Here is a 21013-nt window from a genome sequence, read left to right on the forward strand (position 1 = left end):
TCAATTCAGCACTGAAAAAATACAAACATTTTAATTTGTTCCAGCTGAGTGAGTCTGATCACAAGTCAGAGGCCTCTATGACGACACACCAAATGCCTTTGATGGTTAAGAGCTTGTAATTAAGAATTTCACTGTAAGGTCTACACTTGATGAATTCGGTACATGTGACAAATACAATTTGATTTGATTTGATCATTTTTGTCTTCTATTGCCTATTACAGAAAAAGTAATCAGATTACGTTACTGAGTTTGGGTTATCCAAAATGTACTTTACTGAGTTTGGGTAATCCAAAACTTACATTACTGAGTTTGGGTAATCCAAAATGTACGTTACTGAGTTTGGGTAATCCAAAATTTACGTCACTGAGTTTGGGTTATCCAAAATGTACATTACTGAGTTTGGGTAATCCAAAATTTTAATTACTGAGTTTGGGTAGGTAATCTAAAATTTACATTACTGAGTTTGGGTAATCCAAAAATGTACGTTACTGAGTTTGGGTAATCCAAAATTTACATTACTGAGTTTGGGTAATCCAAAATTTGCTCTACTGATTACAATTTTGGACAGGTACTGTAACTAATAACTGTAACCGATTGCATTTAGAAAGTAACCTACCCAACGCTGAGAATAAGTGTATGCCATCATAACTGCATTTTTGTCAATGCTACTCAGACATTGCTTAGTCCTAATATTGATATATTTCTTAATTCCATTCTTTTACTTTTAGACTTGTGTGTATTGTTGTGAATTATTAGATACTACTGCACTGTTGGTGCTAGGAACACAAGCATTTTGCTACACCCGCAATAACATCTACTAAATATGTTTAGGTGACCAATCAAATTTGATTTGATTTTAACTGGACAAAAATAATGCCATCATAATGGGTCCAAAAAACAGCCCACTAGAGTCAGGAAATTATGTCAACTGAACAGACCTCTTTTCAGACTACAAGCATGCATGTTCAGATTTGTAATCTTTCACAGAACATTATATCCTCAAATAAATGATTTTAATACCAAAGTGAGGAACATGTAACACGTTCAAAAGACTCCACAGGCTCTGTCTGTAGGATAATACCATAACTGCATGTGCATGACTACATTAGTGACACATTGTGATGATGATGCAGTCACCCACTATGACATCACCATCAGAACTTGGCTCAGATAAATCACTAGGGAAAAGTCCAGGTTGATGTTATGCATTGCATTATTGTAATGGAGTTGTGGATGGGGATTGAAAAAGAGCGAGATCCTGCAGAGATTGAAATTCATTTCAGAACATTAAGTAAAGATGAGGACCACTTGTACAGCTCGTACACTCAGTTCCTTCCCAGTGGTCACATACTGCAGTGCACCAAGGCAAAGACTTTTCACATATTAAATCAAGAGTCATTTCACTGTAATAGTTGTACTTTGTAATGGCCATCACAGTGGAATAACTCTGATTTATTCTGGCTGGCAATCAATAACTTTTGAAGGCTAAGATTGATGAGCATTAAGTAGCACTATTAACTGAAGGGAGAAAAGTGTCCAAATCTGAATCCCACTGCCGGCTAAAGTAATAATGTGAAAAGGCAACAATTTGTCATCCCACTTCACAAATAGCTGGGAACTGTGGGCACAATTTCTTAATGAATATGTGAATGACTCGGTGCATTGATTTCTATTGTGTGGGGAAAATGGGAAATGTGCTAGCAGAGCTGTCTGGGAGTCCGGTGTTCAGCCTTCATTGACATTTCATTTGAGGCACAGGAAAATATTACATATACTGAAACCAGCAGATTATATTTTTATTCATGTGAAGCCTCTAGCGAATAAAGCTTATCGATGGTGACCCTTTCAGAAGTGGCCTGTCGTGCGTTTTAGTAGGGGATCATTTCAAACTGTCCTCCATCATATTAGCACAGATCTTGAATTGACTACCAATACAGCTCCTGCTGTGTTGGCGAAAAATCCAGATTTTAATATAATCACAGCAATATACCTGATTGGTTCTCGACATCACTTTGATATATTAAAACATTTGCATTTGAGATGAAGGGTCTGACTTATAGAACTAGAGAGGAGGGAGAGTGAGTCCCCTTTAGATTGCTTATGGGTATCTAAGTGACATACAGTATATACTATAGGCCACGGGTGGCTGGTGAGGTCGGGCTTATATTAATGGCTGGAACGGAATAAATAGAATACTAACGAACACATCAAACACATGGTTTCCATGTTTCCATCATTCCATTCCCTCCATTCCAGCCATTAATATGTTATTAGAGTGTAACAGCATGTGTGTAAGAGTGTAACAGCATGTGTGTAAGAGTGTAACAGCATGTGTGTAAGAGTGTAACAGCACGGTGAATGGCGCAGGAGGAGATGGCTCCGTTTAACGGGCTCCTAACAAATTGTGCTATTTTGTGTTTTTTTGCGTTGTTTGTAACTTAAAAAAGAGCTTCTGGATATCAAAACAACGTTTACTCACCTCGAACTGAAACAAAAATTAATGATTTAACTTAACAAGTCGGCTGCGAAGGATTTACTCCAGATACCCGACCAGGCCCAAATCCATGTAATTTGCATGAAGAAAAGACGCCGATACAGGGGACACGGGTTCGGCTGCCTTGTGAGAATTTGTCGGCGAGTGGGTAACACTCCTCTACTACCCGTCATATTGGCCAATGTGCAATCATTGGAGATGAAACTGGATGAGCTCTGTTCAAGACTATCCTACCAAGGGGACATTAAAAACTGTAATAGTTTCACTGAGTCGTGGCTGAACAACGACATGGATAAATTACAGTTGGCTGGTTTTTCCATGCATCGGCAAGACAGAACAGCTGCCTGTGTCTATTTGTAAATAACGGTTAGAGCACAAATTCAAATATGAAAGAAATCTCAAGGTTTTGCTCACCTGTGGTAGAGTATCTCATGAAAAGCTGGAGAACACACTATTTACCAAGAGAGATTTCATCTATATTTGTCATAGCTGTCTATTTACCACCACAAACCGATGCTGACACTAAAACCATACTCAACGAGCTGTATAAATCCATACGCAAACAGGAAAATGCTCATCCAGATCCGGCACTCCTAGTGGCTGGGGACTTTAATGCAGGGAAACTTAAATCCCTTTTACTTCATTTTTACCAACATATTATGTGCAACAAGATGAAAAAAAACTCTAGACCACCTTTACTCCACAGACGGAGACGCGTAAAAAGCTCTCCCTCGCCCTCTATTTGGCAAATCTGACCATAATTCTATCCTCCTGATTCCTGCTTACAAGCCAAAATTAAAGCAGGAGGTACCAGTGACTCGCTCAATACGGAAGTGGTCAGATAATGCAGATGCTAAGCTACAGGACCATTTGCTAAAACAGACTGGAATATGTTCCTGGACTCATCCGTCATCAGTCACCGGCTTCATCAATAAGTGCATTGATGTTGTTGTCCCCACAGTGACCATACGTGCACACCCCAACCTGAAGCCATGGATTACAGGCAACATCCACACTGAGCTAAAAGGGTAGAGCTGCGCATTTCAAGGAGCGGGACTCTAACCCGGACGCTTATAAGAAATACTGCTATGAACCATCAAACATGCAAAGTGTAAATACAGGACTAAGATTGAATCCTACTACACCGGCTCCGACGCTCGGCGGATGTGGCAGTGCTTGCAAACAATTACGAACTACAAAGGGAAGCCCAGCTGCAAGCTGCCCAGTGACACAAGCCTACCAGACGAGCTAAATTACTTCTATGCGTGCTTCGCAAGCAAAAATTAAGCATGCATGAGCGCACCAGCTGTTCCGGGAGACTGTGTGATCACTCTCGCCTGTAGCCGATGTGAGTAAGCCCTTTAAACAGGTCAACATTCATAAGGCCGCAGAGCCAGACGGATTACCAGGATGTGTACTCCAAGCATGCGCTGACCAACTGGCAAGTGTCTTCACTGACATTACACAAAGAGATCTTCTGTTGAATCTGACAATTAATCTTGATGGTTGTACAGTCATCTCAAATAAAACTGTGAAGTACCTCGGCGTTACTCTGGACCCTGATCTCTCTTTTGACGAACATATCAAGACTGTTTCAAGGAAAGCTTTTTTCCATCTACTTAATTAACATAGCAAAAATCTGAAATGTTCTGTCCAAAAATGATGCAGAAAAATGAATCCATGCTTTTGTCACCTCTAGGTTAGACTACTGCAATGCTCTACTTTCCAGCTACCCGGATAAAGGACTAAATAAACTTCAGTTAGTGCTAAATACAGCTGCTAGAATCACGACTAGAAACAAAAAATGTGATCATATTACTCCAGTGCTATTCTCCCTACACTGGCTTCCTGTTAAGGCAAGGGCTGATTTCAAGGTTTTACTGCTAACCTACAAAGCATTACATGGGCTTGCTCCTACCTATCTTTCTGATTTGGTCCTGCCATACATACCTACACGTACGCTACGGTCACAAGACGCAGGCCTCCTAATTATCCCTAGAATTTCTAAGCAAACAGCTGTAGGCAGGGCTTTCTCCTAAGAGATTGTCATCAATAATGACAAATAATAATAATAAATAATAAATAATGACAAATAATGACATACCTACACGTACGCTATGGTCACAAGACACAGGCCTCCTTACTGTCCCTAGAATTTCTAAGCAAACAGCTGGAGGCAAGGCTTTCTCCTATAGAATGGTCTGCATACCCATGTGGACACAGACTTGGTCTCAACCTTTAAGTCTTTATTGAAGACTCATCTCTTCAGTAGGTACTATGATTGAGTTTAGTCTGGCCCAGGAGTGTGAATGTGAATGGAAAGGCACTGGAGCAACGAACCACCCTTGCTGTCTCTGCCTGTCCGGTTCCCCTCTCTCCACTGGGATTCTCTGCCTCCAGGGGCTGAGTCACTGGCTTACTGGTGTTCTTCCATGCCGTCCCTAGGAGGGGTGCGTCACTTGAGTGGGCTGAGTCAATGACATGGTCTTCCTGTCTGGGTTTGGCGCACCCCTTGGGTTGTGCCGTGGCGGAGATCTTTGTGGGCTATATCTCAGGATTTGTCTCAGGACGGTAAAAGGTGGTTGAAGATATCCCTCTAGTGGTGTAGAGGCTGTGCTTTGGCAAAGTGGGTGGGGCTATATCCTTCCTGATTGGACCTGTCCGGGGTATCATCGGATGGGGCCACAGTGTCTCCTGACACCTCCCATCTCAGCCTCCATTATTTATGCTGCAGTAGTTTATGTGTCGGGGGGTTAGGGTCAGTCTGTTATATCTGGAGTATTTATCCTGTCTTTTCCAGTGTCCTGTGTGAATTTAAGTATGCTCTCTCTAATTCTCTCTTTCTTTCTTTCTCTCGGAGGAGGACCTGAGCCCTAGGACCATGCCTCAGGAATACCTGGCCTGATCACTCCTTGCTGTCTCCAGTCCACCTGGCCGTGTTGCTGCTCCAGTTTCAACTGTTCTGCCTGTGGCTATGGGACCCTGACCTGTTCACCGGACATGCTACCTGTCCCAGACCTGCTGTTTTCAACTCTCTAGAGACAGCAGGAGTGGTAGAGATACTCTCAATGATCGGCTATGAAAAGCCAACTGACATTTACTCTGAGGTGCTGACCTGTTGCACCCTCGACAACTACTGTGATTATTATTATTTGACCAAGCTGGTCATTTATGAACATTTGAACATCTTGGCCATGTTCTGTTATAATCTCCACCCGGCACAGCCAGAAGAGGACTGGCCACCCCTCATAGCCTGGTTCCTCTCTAGGTTTCTTCCTAGGTTTTGATAGCCACCGTGCTTCTACACCTGTATTGCTTGCTGTTTGGGGTTTAAGGCTGGGTTTCTGTACAACACATTGAGATTTCAGCTGATGTAAGAAGGGCTGTATAAATAAATTTGATTTGATTTTATATTTTCAACCTGTCCCTGGCAGAGACTGTAATACCTACATGTTACAAGCAGACCACCATAGTCCCTGTGCCCAAGAACACCACGGTAAACTGCCTAAATGACCACCGAACCGTGGCACTTATGTCTGTAGTGCTTTGAAAGGTTGGTCATGGCTAACATCAATACCATCATCCTAGAAATTCTAGAACCCCCCATTTGCATACCGCCCCAACAGATCCACAGATGACGCAATCTCTATTGCACTCAGCACTACCCTTCCCACCTGGACAAAAGGAACACCTACATGAGAAGCCTGTTCATTGACTACAGCTCAGCGTTCAACACCATAGTGCCCTCAAAGCTCATCACTAAGCTAAGGACCCTGGGACTAAACACCGCCCTCTGCAACTGGATCCTGGACTTCCTGACGTGCCACCCCCAAGTGGTAAGGGTAGGCAACAACACATCTGCCACTCTGATTCTCAACACGCGGATCCCTCAGGGGTGCATGCTTAGTCCCCTCCTGTACTCCCTGTTAGCCCATGAATGCGTGGCCAAACACAACTCCAACACCATCATGATGTTTGCTGATGACATAACAGTGGTAGGCCTGATCACCAACAACAATGAGATAGCATATAGGGAGGAGGTTAGAGACTCGGCAGTGTGGTTACAGGTCAACAACAACTCCCTCAACGTCATCAAGACAAAGGAGCTGATCGTGGACTACAGGAAAAGGAGAGCCGTTTATGCCCCCATTCTCATCATCCTTGGTGTCCACATCACCAACAAACTATGGTCCAAACACACCAAGACAGTCATGAAGAGGGCATGACAACACATTTTCCCTCTCAGGAGACTGAAAATATTTGGCATTGGTCCTCAGATCGTTAAAATGTTATACAGCTGAACAATCGAGAGCCTGACTGGTTGCATCACCGCCTGGTATTGTAACTCCTCTGCCTCCAACCACAAGGCACTACAGAGGGTAGTGCGTACGGCCCAGTACATCATTAGCGCCAAGCTTCCTGCTATTCAGGACTTCTATACTAGGCGGTGTCAGATAAAGCCCCTAAAAATTGCCAAAGACTCCAGCCACCCTAGTCATAGACTGTTCTCTCTTCTACCGAACGGCAATGGTACCGGAGTGCCAAGTGTAGGTCCAAAAGGCTTCTTAACAGCTTCTAGCCCCAAGCCATAAGACTGCTGAACAGCAACTCAAATTGCTATCTGGACTATTTGCATTGATCCCGCCCATTTTTTATATTTTTTATGTTGCTGCTACTCGCTGTTTTTAATCTATGACCAGTCACTTTACCCCTACCTACATGTACATATTACCTCAATTACCTCCACTAACCTGCACCTGCGCACATTGACTCAGTACCGGTATCCCCTGTATATAGCCTATTTATTGTTATTTTATTGTAGCTCTTTTTACTTTAGTTTATTTAGTAAATATTTTTCTTAATTTTTATTTTTCTTATAACCGCATTGTTGGGTAAGGGCTTGTAAGTAAGCATTTCACGGTAAGGTCTACACCTGTATTATTCGGTGCATGTGACAAATACAATTTTATTTTATTTGATGTGTGTAAGAGTCTAACAGTAGTTGTGTAAGAGCATAACAGTAGTTGTGTAAGAGCATAACAGTAGTTGTGTAAGAGTGAAACTGTCACGCCCTGATCTGTTTCACCTGTCTTCATGATTGTCTCCACCCACCTCTGGGTGTCACCCGTTTTTGTCACGACTTCTACCGAAGGTTCTGTATTGTTCTCACTATTTAGGCACATGTATGTAAGTGTCAGAACTGTGGTTGTTCCTCCGTGCGTTTTGCACGAGGTTCTGTATTGTTCTCACTATTTAGGCACATGTATGTAAGTGTCAGAACTGTGGTTGTTCCTCCGTGTGTTGGCAGGAGTTTCTGATGCTTCTCAAAAATCCCTGCTCTTCTGCGCCTGACTCCTACCCATCTCACCGAGACGCACCTTATCACAGTTTTCCCCATTATTCCTGTGTTCTCTGTTTGTCTGTTGCCAGTTCGTCTTGTCAAGTCAACCAATGTGTTTTTTCCATGCTCCTGCTTTTTCCAAGTCTCTGTTTTTCTAGTCCTCCCAGATCTGACATTTGCCTGCCCTGACACTGAGCCCGCCTGCCTGACCATTCAGCTTGCCCTGACCTCAAGCCTGCCCATCACTCTGTACCTCCTGGACTCTGACCTGGTTTATGAGCTTTTGCCTGTCCATGACCTGTCTCTTGCCTGCCCCTTGTTTTATAATACATATCAAGAGACTCGAACCATCTGCCTCACGTGTCTGCATCTGGTTCTTGCCCTGTATTGTTATAGGACGAACTGGCCATGACTAACCCAGCAGACACAAACTGGCTCCGTTATGCTGTCTCCCTGCAAGGAGCCACCATTCATAAACACGAGGGGCTACTCCAGAACCTTATGGGGGGGCTCCGTTCACTGATGGAATGCCACGACCAGGGGTTCAAGACGTTCCTGGAGCAGTTCTGTGAGTTATCTCAAAGGCAATTCCACGGAGCCCTCTCAGTCACTCAGTAACTCCCCTACCAGTGGTGGGTTCGGACAGTCTACACCGGCTCCCCGAGAACCCCGCTTACCTCCTCTGGAGCGATATTCTGGGGATCCTAGAAACTGCCAGGTATTCTTTCCACAGTGCTCTCTCATTTTTGAGCTACAGCCATCTTCGTTCCCTTTGGATCGGTCGAAGATAGCGTATATTATTACACTAATGTCAGGAAGGGCGCTCTCCTGGGAAATGGCAGTTTGGGAGCAACAATCCACCATTTGTCGTCATCTGGAAGTTTCGATGGCAGAGGTGAGGAAGGTGTTCAATTCTCCGGTATCCATGTGGGAGGCGGCCCAAAAACTACTTGAATTACGTCAAGACTCCCGTACTGTGGCAGACAACACAGTAGATTTTTGCATGTTGGCCACCGAGAGTGCCTGCAATCCGAAGTCGGGAGTTACCGGGAGTTCGGGAGTTACCGTTGAACCTCAATTTCCTCAATGCCCTTACCATTAGGATTGATGGGCATCTGCAGGAAGGCAGGAGTGAGAAGACGTCGGGTCTAGGCCACACTCGTTCGTCCACTGCTGCTTGCTCACCTCCGAAGGAATCCGGAAGTCCCGAAGGCTGCAATTCCGAGAAGATCCGAAGTCACCCAAGTTCCCTCGAGAATCAATGGTGCCGGGTGAGTCGGATACACTGGAACCTATGCAACTGGGCAGAACTAGATTATCGCCTAGGGAACGTTCACGTAGGCTAAGCTCCAACAGTTGTCTGTATTGTGGTGCTGCGGGGCATTACATAGCCACCTGCCCAGTGAAGAGATCTGACTCATTGGTAGGTACAAGTACACTGGTGAGCCAGACTGGGAATTCTCTAATTCCCGTTACCCAAACTCCTTTTTTTGTGATCCTGCTGTGGGGAGACCAGTCTAAGTCACTCCGGGGGCTCATTGACTCTGGTGAAGATGCGTTTCATGGACGCTACCCTGGTATCGGAACTAGATATCCCCACTCAACTCCTCTCCGTTCCCATGTTTTGGGATTTTTATGGTTCCAGAAGCAGAACCCCGATATTGACTGGTTCAAGCCTGTGTTGGAACCTGTTCTGTCATTCACATTGCCTGAAGGCAGCGCAGCCTTCCCCGGAAACGTCCGCTTCCAGGGTTAAGTACGGCCTCAAATTTCTCTGCCGTTCCCACAGAGTACCATGACCTCCTGGAGGTTTTCAGCAAAGCTCGTGCCTCCTCCCTTCCTCCACATTGTCCTTACGATTGTGCTATTGACCTCTTCCTGGGCACCACACCGCCTCGAGGCCGGCTATATTCCCTGTCTGGCCCTGAGACCAAGGCCATGGAGTAGTACATTGAGGACTCTCTGGCTGCTGGGAGCATTCAGCCTTCTGCCTCCCCTGCCGGCGTAGGGTTCTTCTTTGTGGGGAAGAAGGACAAGACAATGACATCCCGATCAAGAATCGTTACCCACTACCACTCATCTCCTCGGCTTTCGAACCTCTCCAGGGGGCTACCATATTTTCCAAGCTGGACCTTCGGAATGCCTACCACCTTGTTCGGATACGTGAAGGAGACGAGTGGAAGACGGCCTTCAACACTGCCAGTGTACACTATGAGTACCTGGTCAAGCCGTTTGGACTCAGCAACGCTCCCGGTGTCGTCCAGGCCCTGGCAACGATGTCCTCCGGGACATGTTGAATCATTTTATATTTTTCTACCTCGACGACATCCTAGTTTTCACTAGTTCTGCCCAAGAAAACGTTCTTCATGTTCGACAGGTCCTTCAGCGCCTCCTGGAGAATCAGTTGTTTGTAAAAGCTGAGAAGTGTGAGTTCCACCGCTCCACTATCTCCTAACAGCATGAAGAGTGTAAAAGCATGTGTGTAAGAGTGTAACAGCATGTGTGTAACAGCATGCTTTAATAAATACAAGGTGTCTTACATTCATTTGTATTGTACTTTGGCTTTTTGCCCCTTTCACTTCAGGGCTTATTGTACAGGCTTGTGCCAACAACAGCGAGAGTCTTTCTTGTATTACATGCACACTCTGAAATAAATGTGTAAGCTTTATAGCGTCACAAAACATTTCTAAAGACAGCTCAAAAGCTCCCTACAACACTTGCCTCCAGGTCTGAATCACCTTTAAACCACTTCTAGTGGAACAGGCAGCAGTAGTTTATCACCACACTGCATCATTAGGAAGCGGATCCAGGTCTAAACTATGCGGACTCTAACTCCCACTATGCACCTCAAGGCCGTGGGGACTGACATTCCTGTGCACAAAGGTAAATTATGTCAGAGAATGACAAGCTTGAGTCCTCTCTAGGGGGTGTGAAGACGGAGAAAGAGAATGATGATGAATTGCATGGTGAGTGGGGATGAATGCTGAATGCTTGGTCGGAAGGGCCTCTCCTACCCAAAGAGCACCATCTGCTGTCAGCTCAGGCGATTAATTCTAGAGAGCTGCTGACATGCTCACATGTTAAAGGGCCATGCTGGGAATAGATCACACTGCTGTTATGGTCTCATTGATTGGAGAGGGGGGAGCGAGAGAGCGAGTGAGAGAGAGAGAGAGGGGGAAGAGAGAGAGCGAGAGAGAGAGCGAGAGAGAGGGGGGGAGAGAGAGAGCGAGAGAGCGAGAGAGCGAGAGAGAGAGAGAGAGAGAGAGAGAGAGAGAGAGAGAGAGAGGGGGAGAGAGAGAGAGAGAGAGAGAGAGAGAGCGAGAGAGAGAGAGGGGGGGAGCGAGAGAGAGAGCGAGAGAGAGAGAGAGAGGGGGGGAGAGAGAGAGAGAGCGAGAGAGAGAGAGAGAGAGAGAGAGAGAGGGGGGAGAGAGAGAGAGAGAGAGAGAGAGAGAGAGAGAGCGAGAGAGAGAGAGAGAGGGGGAGAGCGAGAGAGAGAGCGAGAGAGAGAGAGGGGGGGGGAGAGAGAGAGAGAGAGCGAGAGCACTGGACTGAGATGTACATTGTGTAGTTAAGCAGTAAACAACGTCTTCTTTTTTTTACCCTCGGAAATATACAAAAATGTACTCTTTTCCTTTCAAAATACTCCCTCTGTTACATTGAATAAAATGGTCCTGCTAATGTTTTTAGCATGTTTTTTGAACATTGCTATTGTTGTAATTGTTTTGTAATACTTTGGGTGGTTTCTGTCACTGCTGAATAAGTGGTCAGGGATGAGGAACTATAAAAACTATTCATGTGGTGGAGAGATGAGTAGACCAAAAACATTTTGTTCTTTAATAGTAACTTTTGATTTAATGTAATAGTAGCATTGCAACATTACACTTCATAGTGAGCTCTCTCCCTCAATGTAAAAGTGGTCTCCCTTGCGGTAAGTGGGTGCCTTGTAGCTGGCCATATCTCATCCTCTGAACCACATGCGTGCTACAACAGTGAAATAACAGGATAGCTAGTACGCGAGAAGGTCTAGTGCCGTATCAAATGACCATGTCTGGCCTTTTAAAACAATTAGCTGTTTATTTAGCAAGCTAAAGTACGTCTGACTGCTGCCTCCTCCTGAAACCCCATACCACTTGGAGCAACAGAGAACAGAAAGTAAGCAGACCAGACTCATTACAACACATGCATTCTACCGTGTCCATCTGGACCTATTGGCACACAACCACATAAAACATAAAACTATATTGGCCGCAGTTGTCTGCGTCTGGACACGACAGCACACTGCAGAGAGGTGAAACGATACCCATAGTTCCTTCCTTCCCCTTCTATGAAACTAGGTTCATCCAAGGAGTGATAGACATTCTGTGGTTTTAAAGCCAGTAGATGTCTTATGACTAGACCCTTAGTGAAACCCCTGGGGTCGGAGGAATGACATATTTCTAGGCTGAGGTTTCGGGTCAAGATCAAAGCCAAGGTCCCCTGTCATTTCCTATTGCATTCTGGGGTCCCCGAAGCAGCCTATTTGTCAATAGGCAGTGATGGTATTGACACCTGTGACACCCTGCTGGTTTGGTTTATAGACTCTCAGACCACTTGCTCTCCAGCACAGGGCCAGTACCTGTCTCAGAGACTGACTGGCCATGCCAATAATAAAAATATTGCAATTTATAAAAGGCCAGAGCCATCAAAGCACTGATCAATGGTATCCATAGGCCTCCCATACTGCTTTGTGGGAATTGATTCCCATATCCATAGGCCTCCCATACTGCTTTGTGGGAATTGATTCCCATAGGTGATATTGTTATCAAAAGGTCCGCAATCTCTGGGAAGAGGTAAATTCATGAAAAGCAATCCTTGTCCAAAGTGTGTCCAGTTTGAGACACATTTTCAATAGGATGTGTGTCATTCAGATTGGATGCCTGGAAAGTGATACGAGACCTCGTTGACCCCAAACGATAGTGTGCCAGTCAATGGAAGACAGGCCAATAGTGTTGATGAGGCCAAAACCCCAAGGTGGATGTTGGTCAGCAAAACAACATTTCAGCTCGTCATTTTATTACAGACAGTCAGGCGATGTACATCGGACGAATATGAGATGGGAAGGTACAGGAGAAGGAGTATTGAAGAGATGATCTAGACAGCTCCTGCCCAGAGGGAGCAAGCTGGAGCACATTAGTGCACATCAATGCCAGTGTATAAGGTCTTGGACCGGTGGAGGAGTGTTATGTAAAGACGACTCTGAATCACTTTAGAAGGTCTTATATCCTCTCCAAGAAAACAACCATTTCCATTATATATTGAGAAGATAAATAATATCAAGATAAGTTGTGTGTGTCCTAGCTGCATTATGTATGCTTTATAGCTTGACCTGGATAACAAATGCAAAAAGGCTGTTCACGCTTTCTCCGGCTGTCCATTATATGGAGTCCCAGGCTAGGCAACCTGACACAATACATCAACGTCTAAGACTTCCATCTCACGGTTGATGCTGTAGATACAAGCATTATTGTCTTTATGAAAACACAGAGAGAAACGGTGACAGTAACACAGAAATTATCTCTGGAATGAAGAAGAACACTCGGGGTATGATAAATAAGTAACAGCATTTCCAAAAGCGAGCATTGCATTGTGCTGTATATATAACGCATGGTTCACTCCCTGTTGGAATGCTGCACAGCTGACTAGAGCTGGGTCAATGTACACTTCTCTACTCATAGCTTAATGTCTACTTTAGCCTGAAGGTCTTCTGTATCAATACTATTTCTGCTCCATCCATCTTTTGAACTATTGACGACTGCATATGTTTTAGTATTTTAAAATGGTTGTTTTTATCCAGAGCAATTTACGGTTAGTGCATTCATCTTAAGGTAGCTAGGTGAGACAACCATATAGGTATATCAGTCATAGTAAGTACAATTGTCCTCAACAAAAAATAATTAGCTATCAGCAAAGTCAGTGCTAGCAAAGTCAGTAATGTATTGTAATGTATTGTAATGTATTGACTCGAACAAATCCACCCCCAAACGGTTCCACATGTTCTACTCTTTCCTAACCTAGTCAATAAACATGACCCCACATACACATCAAACCTAGAATAATTGTGTTTATAAATAAATAAGAGTGATAATTCTCCAAGCAGAAAGTAATAAATTAATTCACCTGGGATTCAATGCTAAACCTTCTCTTGGTCGACGGTGAGCGCTTGTTTGTTTTCATTTGCTACACTGGTGGGTGCAGGATACAAGCTGTAGGCAGGCAATTGATAGTAACCATTAGCGAATGATTAGGTGGACAGAGAGGAACTATATTCCATTGATTTGGCCGGCTTACATTTACGATTTTTGCCGGGGAATGAATAAATTCACTGGGAGATGTATAATACATGACTTTGTATTCATAATTTCCAAGAGTGAAGCTCCTGGCTCTCTGCATTCTGTCATGTATGGAGAGAACTGGCAGCTTGTCGATGTCAAACATTCTACAATGTATATGTTGCGTGATAAATCATGAATTGCTGTTTATTCATCCAAACTCAGCATTATAAAAATGTTTGGTATGGGGATTTTGAATAAGACTGAGATTTTAAAGGGGAGATTTCAAACCTTTCATCAGGCACTCGATACATGTTAAAGCCTCCATCACATAAAGGTGTTTCTTTATCATTTCCAATTATTGGAGAATATTGTCACTTGAGCCATCTGAACCAAGTCTAATTTGTTTACTTGAAGTGTGTTGGAGAGGCTCTTTAATGTTTGATAGGAGATCCACTCCCTCTGGGTTAGCAATGAGAGACTGGGGAAAAACCTCAACTTTTCTGGAATAGACTTTCCCTGGATGCAATTTAAAAGGCTTGAGATATGTCAACAAATATTTCCAGAGCATATTTTTGCACCATGCTTTGTCAAAAGCATTGTATATTCACTTTCTATATCTAACTCTCATCTATTTTGAACTAGACCCCAGTTGAGTGCCCCTGTTCTTGAGGACACAGAACCCTGTAATCAAATTGAGAAGAACTGGGCGCTTGGTGACTCAAACCTAATTTCTGTGCTTGCACTGGTGACCCTTGACATTCCAACTCAACTGGCTCGGTTTGGATCCATTTATTTACGTTAGTCAGACATGAGCCAGACGAGGGGATTCTACCCATAAGCAAAGAATCCATGGAACGTTCAACACAAATAAAAGCAAAATTCCAATGTAAACATCTAAACGCCTGTCTTTTAGGTGGTCTCAGTCATAAGAATCTACCGTTAAGACCGATCAGTATTGATTGCAGAAAATGTATTTTACAGCATGCTTTTCCAGTGATTTCATAGATTTTGATTTCAAAGTCAATGAAATCAATGAATTTGCAGTAAAGTTATAAAGCATGGTTTTACTGGAGGGAAGCCAATGCTACTAGGGTGTTGTGGACATGTGCCAGAATGTCCGTGCAATATGTTCTATTCTTAAGAGAATATACAATGTACAAGATCATGTGGTGTTAGAGGACGAAAGGATAAGGGCCGAACCTGAACAACGCTTTATTACAATCCTAATGACATAAGTAGAAAGTAGACCACTCCTTACCATTCCTCTAGTCTCTAACTACGTCTCAGGAGAGTTACGTAACAGAGGCTTGACACATATCTGTTTCCATGGGTAAAAGTGTGTAGCTATACGCTTCCTTGTATAAACACTCAAGGCTCAAGGCACTCCCATTAAAAATGTCTATACAAGTTTTACCGTTCCCTCACTTTCTGCACAACACGACCTCTGTCCTCATGTTGACTCTCAAACTGCTTCTAGATCCACATGTGCTGCTTAACTGCTAGCAGGACACACTAACTCCCTCCCATTCCAAAAATAGAACCCATCGCTGGGCCTCCAAAACATTTGCCGTTTCCTTCCGATCCTCTCCACGCCTCTAAGGAGGTTACAGCTGTGTGTTGCTTGCCCACGGTTTGCATTGCTCATCACTGTTTAACTATCCGTCCCTCCTGGAGTCCATTACTAGGTCTAACTTCCACAGATTTATTAGCCTTCTGACCTCAAGCAACATTCTGTATGAATGCTGAATGGGCCTTTTTGCAGCCAGCCGTTCTGCAGCCGGTTGTTATTGTACCTCTGAAACGTTTTCAATTCTTACATACCATACAGCGCTCTGTACTATCTGGGAAGGGAGATTAACAGAAAGAAGGACACCAAGTTATTTTCTCTGGCTATAGGAAATGATGGCATGGGAAGGGCTAGACGAGAGAGGCTGGAGAGGAGGGGGGAATGTGTGAGGTGTAGAGGAGAAGGTATTGAAGATATGGGCTAAAGGAGAGGGGGAACGTGTGAGGGGTTAGAGAAGAGGGTTTGGAGGAGAAGTAGAAGGTGTGAGAGGCTGAAGGACAGGGGGGTAGTGAGAGGGGCTGGAGGAGAGGGAGATAGTGAGAGATGCTGGAGGAGATGGGGTAGTGAGAGATGCTGGAGGAGAGGGGGATAGTGAGAGATGCTGGAGGAGAGGGGGTAGTGAGAAGGGCTGGAGGAGAGGGAGATAGTGAGAGAGGCTGGAGGAGAGGGGGTAGTGAGAGGGGCTGGAGGAGAGGGAGATAATGAGAGATGCTGGAGGAGAGGGGGATAGTGAGTGGGGCTGGAGGAGAGGGAGATAGTGAGAGATGCTGGAGGAGAGGGGATAGTGAGTGGGGCTGGAGGAGAGGGAGATAGTGAGAGAGGCTGGAGGAGAGGGGGTAGTGAGAGGAGCTGGAGGAGAGGGAGATAATGAGAGATGCTGGAGGAGAGGGGGATAGTGAGTGGGGCTGGAGGAGAGGGAGATAGTGAGAGAGGCTGGAGGAGAGGGGGATATTGAGTGGGGCTGGAGGAGAGGGAGATAGTGAGAGAGGCTGGAGGGGAGGGGATAGTGAGGGGGCTGGAGGGGAGGGGGATAGTGAGAAAGGCTGGAGGGGAGGGGATAGTGAGAGGGGCTGGAGTGGAGGGGGATAGTGAGAGAGGCTGGAGGGGAGGGGGATAGTGAGAGGGGCTGGAGGGAGGGGGATAGTAAGAGGGGCTGGAGAGGAGGGGGATAGTGAGAGAGACTGGAGGGGAGGGGGATAGTGAGAGAGGCTGGAGGGGAGGGGGATAGTGAGAGAGGCTGGAGGGGAGGGGGAAAGTGAGAGGGGCTGGAGGGGATGGAGATAGTGAGAGGGGCTGGAGGAGAGGGAGATTGTGAGAGAGGCTGGAGGAGAGGGGGGTAGTGAGAGGGGCTGGAGGGGAGGGAGATAGTAAGGTTACTGACATGGTCAAGAGAAGCTGCAGGTGGAAGGTGATATCATCGGCCTTCACTCACACCAACTATAGATTCTGGTACACTGTAGCTCAGTCGGTAGAGCTTGCAAAGCCAGGAAAGTGGGTTCAAGTCCAGGGACCACCCACATGTGGTGGAGTAGGGGTCTGAGGGCACACAGTGTATTGCGAAATTTGTGAATGTATTGTAATGTTTCGAAAATTGTATAAACTGCCTTAATTTTGCTGGACTCCAGGAAGAGTATATGCTGCCTTGGGGATTCATAATAAATACAAATACAAATATGTCAAATGTATGCACGCATAACTGTAAATTGCTTTGGATAAAGGCATCTGCTAAATGGCATATTTCATTATATTATCTGAGAGAGAGAACAGGGCACCAGATAACAAGGGGACATGACAAGTTAAAAACAGTCCCATAGAGTAGGCCCCTACTAGAATGAACCATGCATTAGCATACTGCCAATTTCTCAATGTGTTAACATACTGTCCCTGTATCTGTTTTGTGTCTGAAATAACACATAACATTCCAGACCAGAATATCAGCCTGCTATGACTAATACATTCCCAATGAGAGGTCGTGTAGGCCTAGTTGCACCGTTAAATCACTCCAGTCGCTGGTCAATAGCTTTGCCACTCGACCTCTAAGATTGTTTTGCTTGTTTCCAGTAAAAGGTCATTCCTATCATGCATAATGCATTTGGTTATTATCTTTCCTGTCATTAATTTCTCACAGAGAAATCTGCGTTATGCATCTTTAAAGGGTCTATGGAGAGACGAGGGCTGCGACGGCAGGCTACAGTATTTTGATTAATCATAATAATGAATCATGAGACAGCAGAACATTTGATTTACAGGTAAACAAACTTAAGCAATAAGCTCAGAGATAATCCTCAGTCTAATGCTCAGGGATAATTCTCAGGGATAATGCTCACTGTTAACGCTCAGAGATAATGCTCAGAGATAACCCCCATTCTAATGCCCAGGGATAATGTTCAGGGATAATGCTCCGGGATAATGCTCGGGGATAATGCCTTCCCTCTCAGTCTAATCAGTCTGTAGCAATGGCAGCCATCTGGTTGTGTGTGAACTCACCTAATGACACACATTAAACCTTTTGCCATTCAATTTTCGCTCATTCGTTCGTTCGTTCATTTCTTTATCTTTACCCTGATCGTTTGTTCGTTTGTTTGTTGGTTCGTTTGATGACTCGCTTCATAATATGATAAAAACTCATTATGTAATGCCGTAATTATACTGTAATTGATGAGCTAATAGAAGTGTAAATTATGCAGTAGCTGGCTACAATGGAGAAGAGACTGTGGAGCTATTGAAGGGCAGTGTATAATTACAGTCTCCAGCTGCTAATCTATTCCCGTGAGGTGATGAACTAAACAAACAAAAAAATGAAGTGAAATAGCTAAGATCACAGTAGCAGGCACAAACTTTTTGGTTCTATAAACTTTCCCCAACACTTTACCCTAAACTTTAACAATCACATATATTTGCTCATCTTTAGCGTATCTTCGTATGTTTCTTTTGGAAAACTCCATCGACAGTTCCCCAAGCAGAAGATCTACAGTCTTTACCTTAGGGTATACTGTATAATACAGATAATATGTATCTTAACTCACTCTCACTGCTTTGATAACATATGCCTATGTGGTCACTGGACTTTGATGGATTGCGCTGTCCTCAAGTCTTACCATCAAAATCTCCCTGGATTTAGCCCAGGGACCTACAGTACAAACTCCATGTGCAGATTGTGTACAGAGCACACTGGCAAACCATTGTATAATAGAAGCAATATATCAAGAGCTGAGAAAATATCCCCAATGCTCTCTCATTGTCTTGGTGATTGAATGAAATTAAGGATCCCTAGACAAATACAGTACATTTCTTGGCTCTGTCGATAATGGTAGTTTTACACTGCCATTGAAAGTCTGTTCAGAAGTTTTGTTTACAGCAGGTATTCCCAAACTGGGGTATGGGTAAGCGCAATGCCGTCGGGGGTACGCCAAATAAAAATGTGATTCACATATTTTTTTTAAACATATATATATATATATATATATATATATATATATATATATATATATATATATATACTGTATATAGAGTTGAAGTCGTCGGAAGTTTACATACACCTTAGCCAAATAAATTTAAACTCAGTTTTTCACAATTCCTGACATTTAATCCTAGTAAAAATCCCCTGTCTTAGGTCAGTTTGGATCACCACTTTATTTTAAGAATGTGAAATGTCAGAATAATAGTAGAGAGAATTATTTATTTCAGATTTGATTTCTTTCATCACATTCCCAGTGGGTAAGAAGATTACATACTGTACACTCAATTATTATTTGGTAGCATTGCCTTTAAATTGTTTAACTTGGATCAAACGTTTCAGGTTGCTTTCCACAAGCTTCCCACAATAAGTTGGGTGAATTTTGGCCCATTCCTCCTGACAGAGCTGGTGTAACTGAGTCAGGTTTGTAGGCCTCCTTGCTCGCACACGCTTTTTCAGTTCTGCCCATACATTTTATATAGAATTGAGGTCAGGGCTTTGTGATGGCCAATCCAATACCTTGACTTTGCTGTCCTTAAGCCATTTGCCACAACTTTGGAAGTATGCTTGGGGTCATTGTCCATTTGGAAGACTCATTTGCAACCAAGCTTTAACTTCCTGACTGATGTCTTGAGATGTTGCTTCAATACACCCACATAATTTTCCCTACCTCATGATGCCATCTATTTTGTGAAGTGCACCAGTCCCTCCTGCAGCAAAGCACCCCCACAACATGATACTGCCAACCCCCTGCTTCACGGTTGGGATGGTGTTCTTCAGCTTGCAAGCGTCCCCCTTTTTACTCCCAACATAACGATGGTCATTATGGCCAAACAGTTCTATTTTTGTTTCATCAGACCAGAGATCATTCTCCAAAAAGTACAATCTTTGTCCCCATGTGCAGTTGCAAACCGTAGTCTGGCTTTTTTTATGGCAGTTTTGGAGCAGTGGCTTCTTCCTTGCTGAGCGGCCTTTCAGGTTATGTCGATATAGGACTCGTTTTACTGTGGATATAGATACTTTTGTACCTGTTTCCTCCAGCATCTTCACAAGGTCCTTTGCTGTTGTTCTGGGATTGCAACTGCACTTGGAGTGTGTTTCCGGTGTCCTGGAACGCACCCTGTCTGGTTGCCGGGCGAATTAGCTTGTTGGGAGATCGATGTTCACCCGCACCTGTATCCCATCAGTAATCTGCACACCTGTCCTGATCATCACCTCTCCCCTTCAAAAGCTCTGACCTGACATCCATTCCCTGCCGGATCGTTAGCCATGAACATTACTCACCCGGATCATTTACCCCATTCCCGCCTGGTCGTCGGAGGATTCCGCTACCCCATTGGATCCACCTATTTACTCCCATCAACTCACCACCGCTGCCCGCTACGCCACCTGGATATATCTACCCATTCACATTCACTTGTAAATAAATACTCACCTTCTTCCTACTCTCCTTGTCCTGGTCTGCTTCTGGGTTCGATTTTGAAAGAACGTGACAGGGGTGGCAGCATCATGTTGTGGGGGTGCATTGTTGCAGGAGGGTCTGGTGCACTTCACAAAATGGATGGCATCATGAGGTAAAGAATTATGTGAATATATTGAAGCAACATCTCAAGACATCAGTCAGGACATTAAAGCTTGGTCGCAAATGGGTCTTCCAAATGAACAGTGACCCCAAGCATACTTCCAATGTTGTGGCAAAATGGCTTAAGGACAACAAAGTCAAGGTATTGAAGTGGCCGTCAAAAAGCCCTGACCTCAATCCTATAGAAAATGTATGGCCAGAACTGAAAAAGCATGTGCAAGCAAGGGGGCCTACAAACCTGACTCAGTTACACCAGCCCTG

The sequence above is a fragment of the Oncorhynchus nerka genome, linkage group LG18, assembly GCF_034236695.1.
Source record: "Oncorhynchus nerka isolate Pitt River linkage group LG18, Oner_Uvic_2.0, whole genome shotgun sequence".
NCBI lineage: Eukaryota > Metazoa > Chordata > Actinopteri > Salmoniformes > Salmonidae > Oncorhynchus > Oncorhynchus nerka.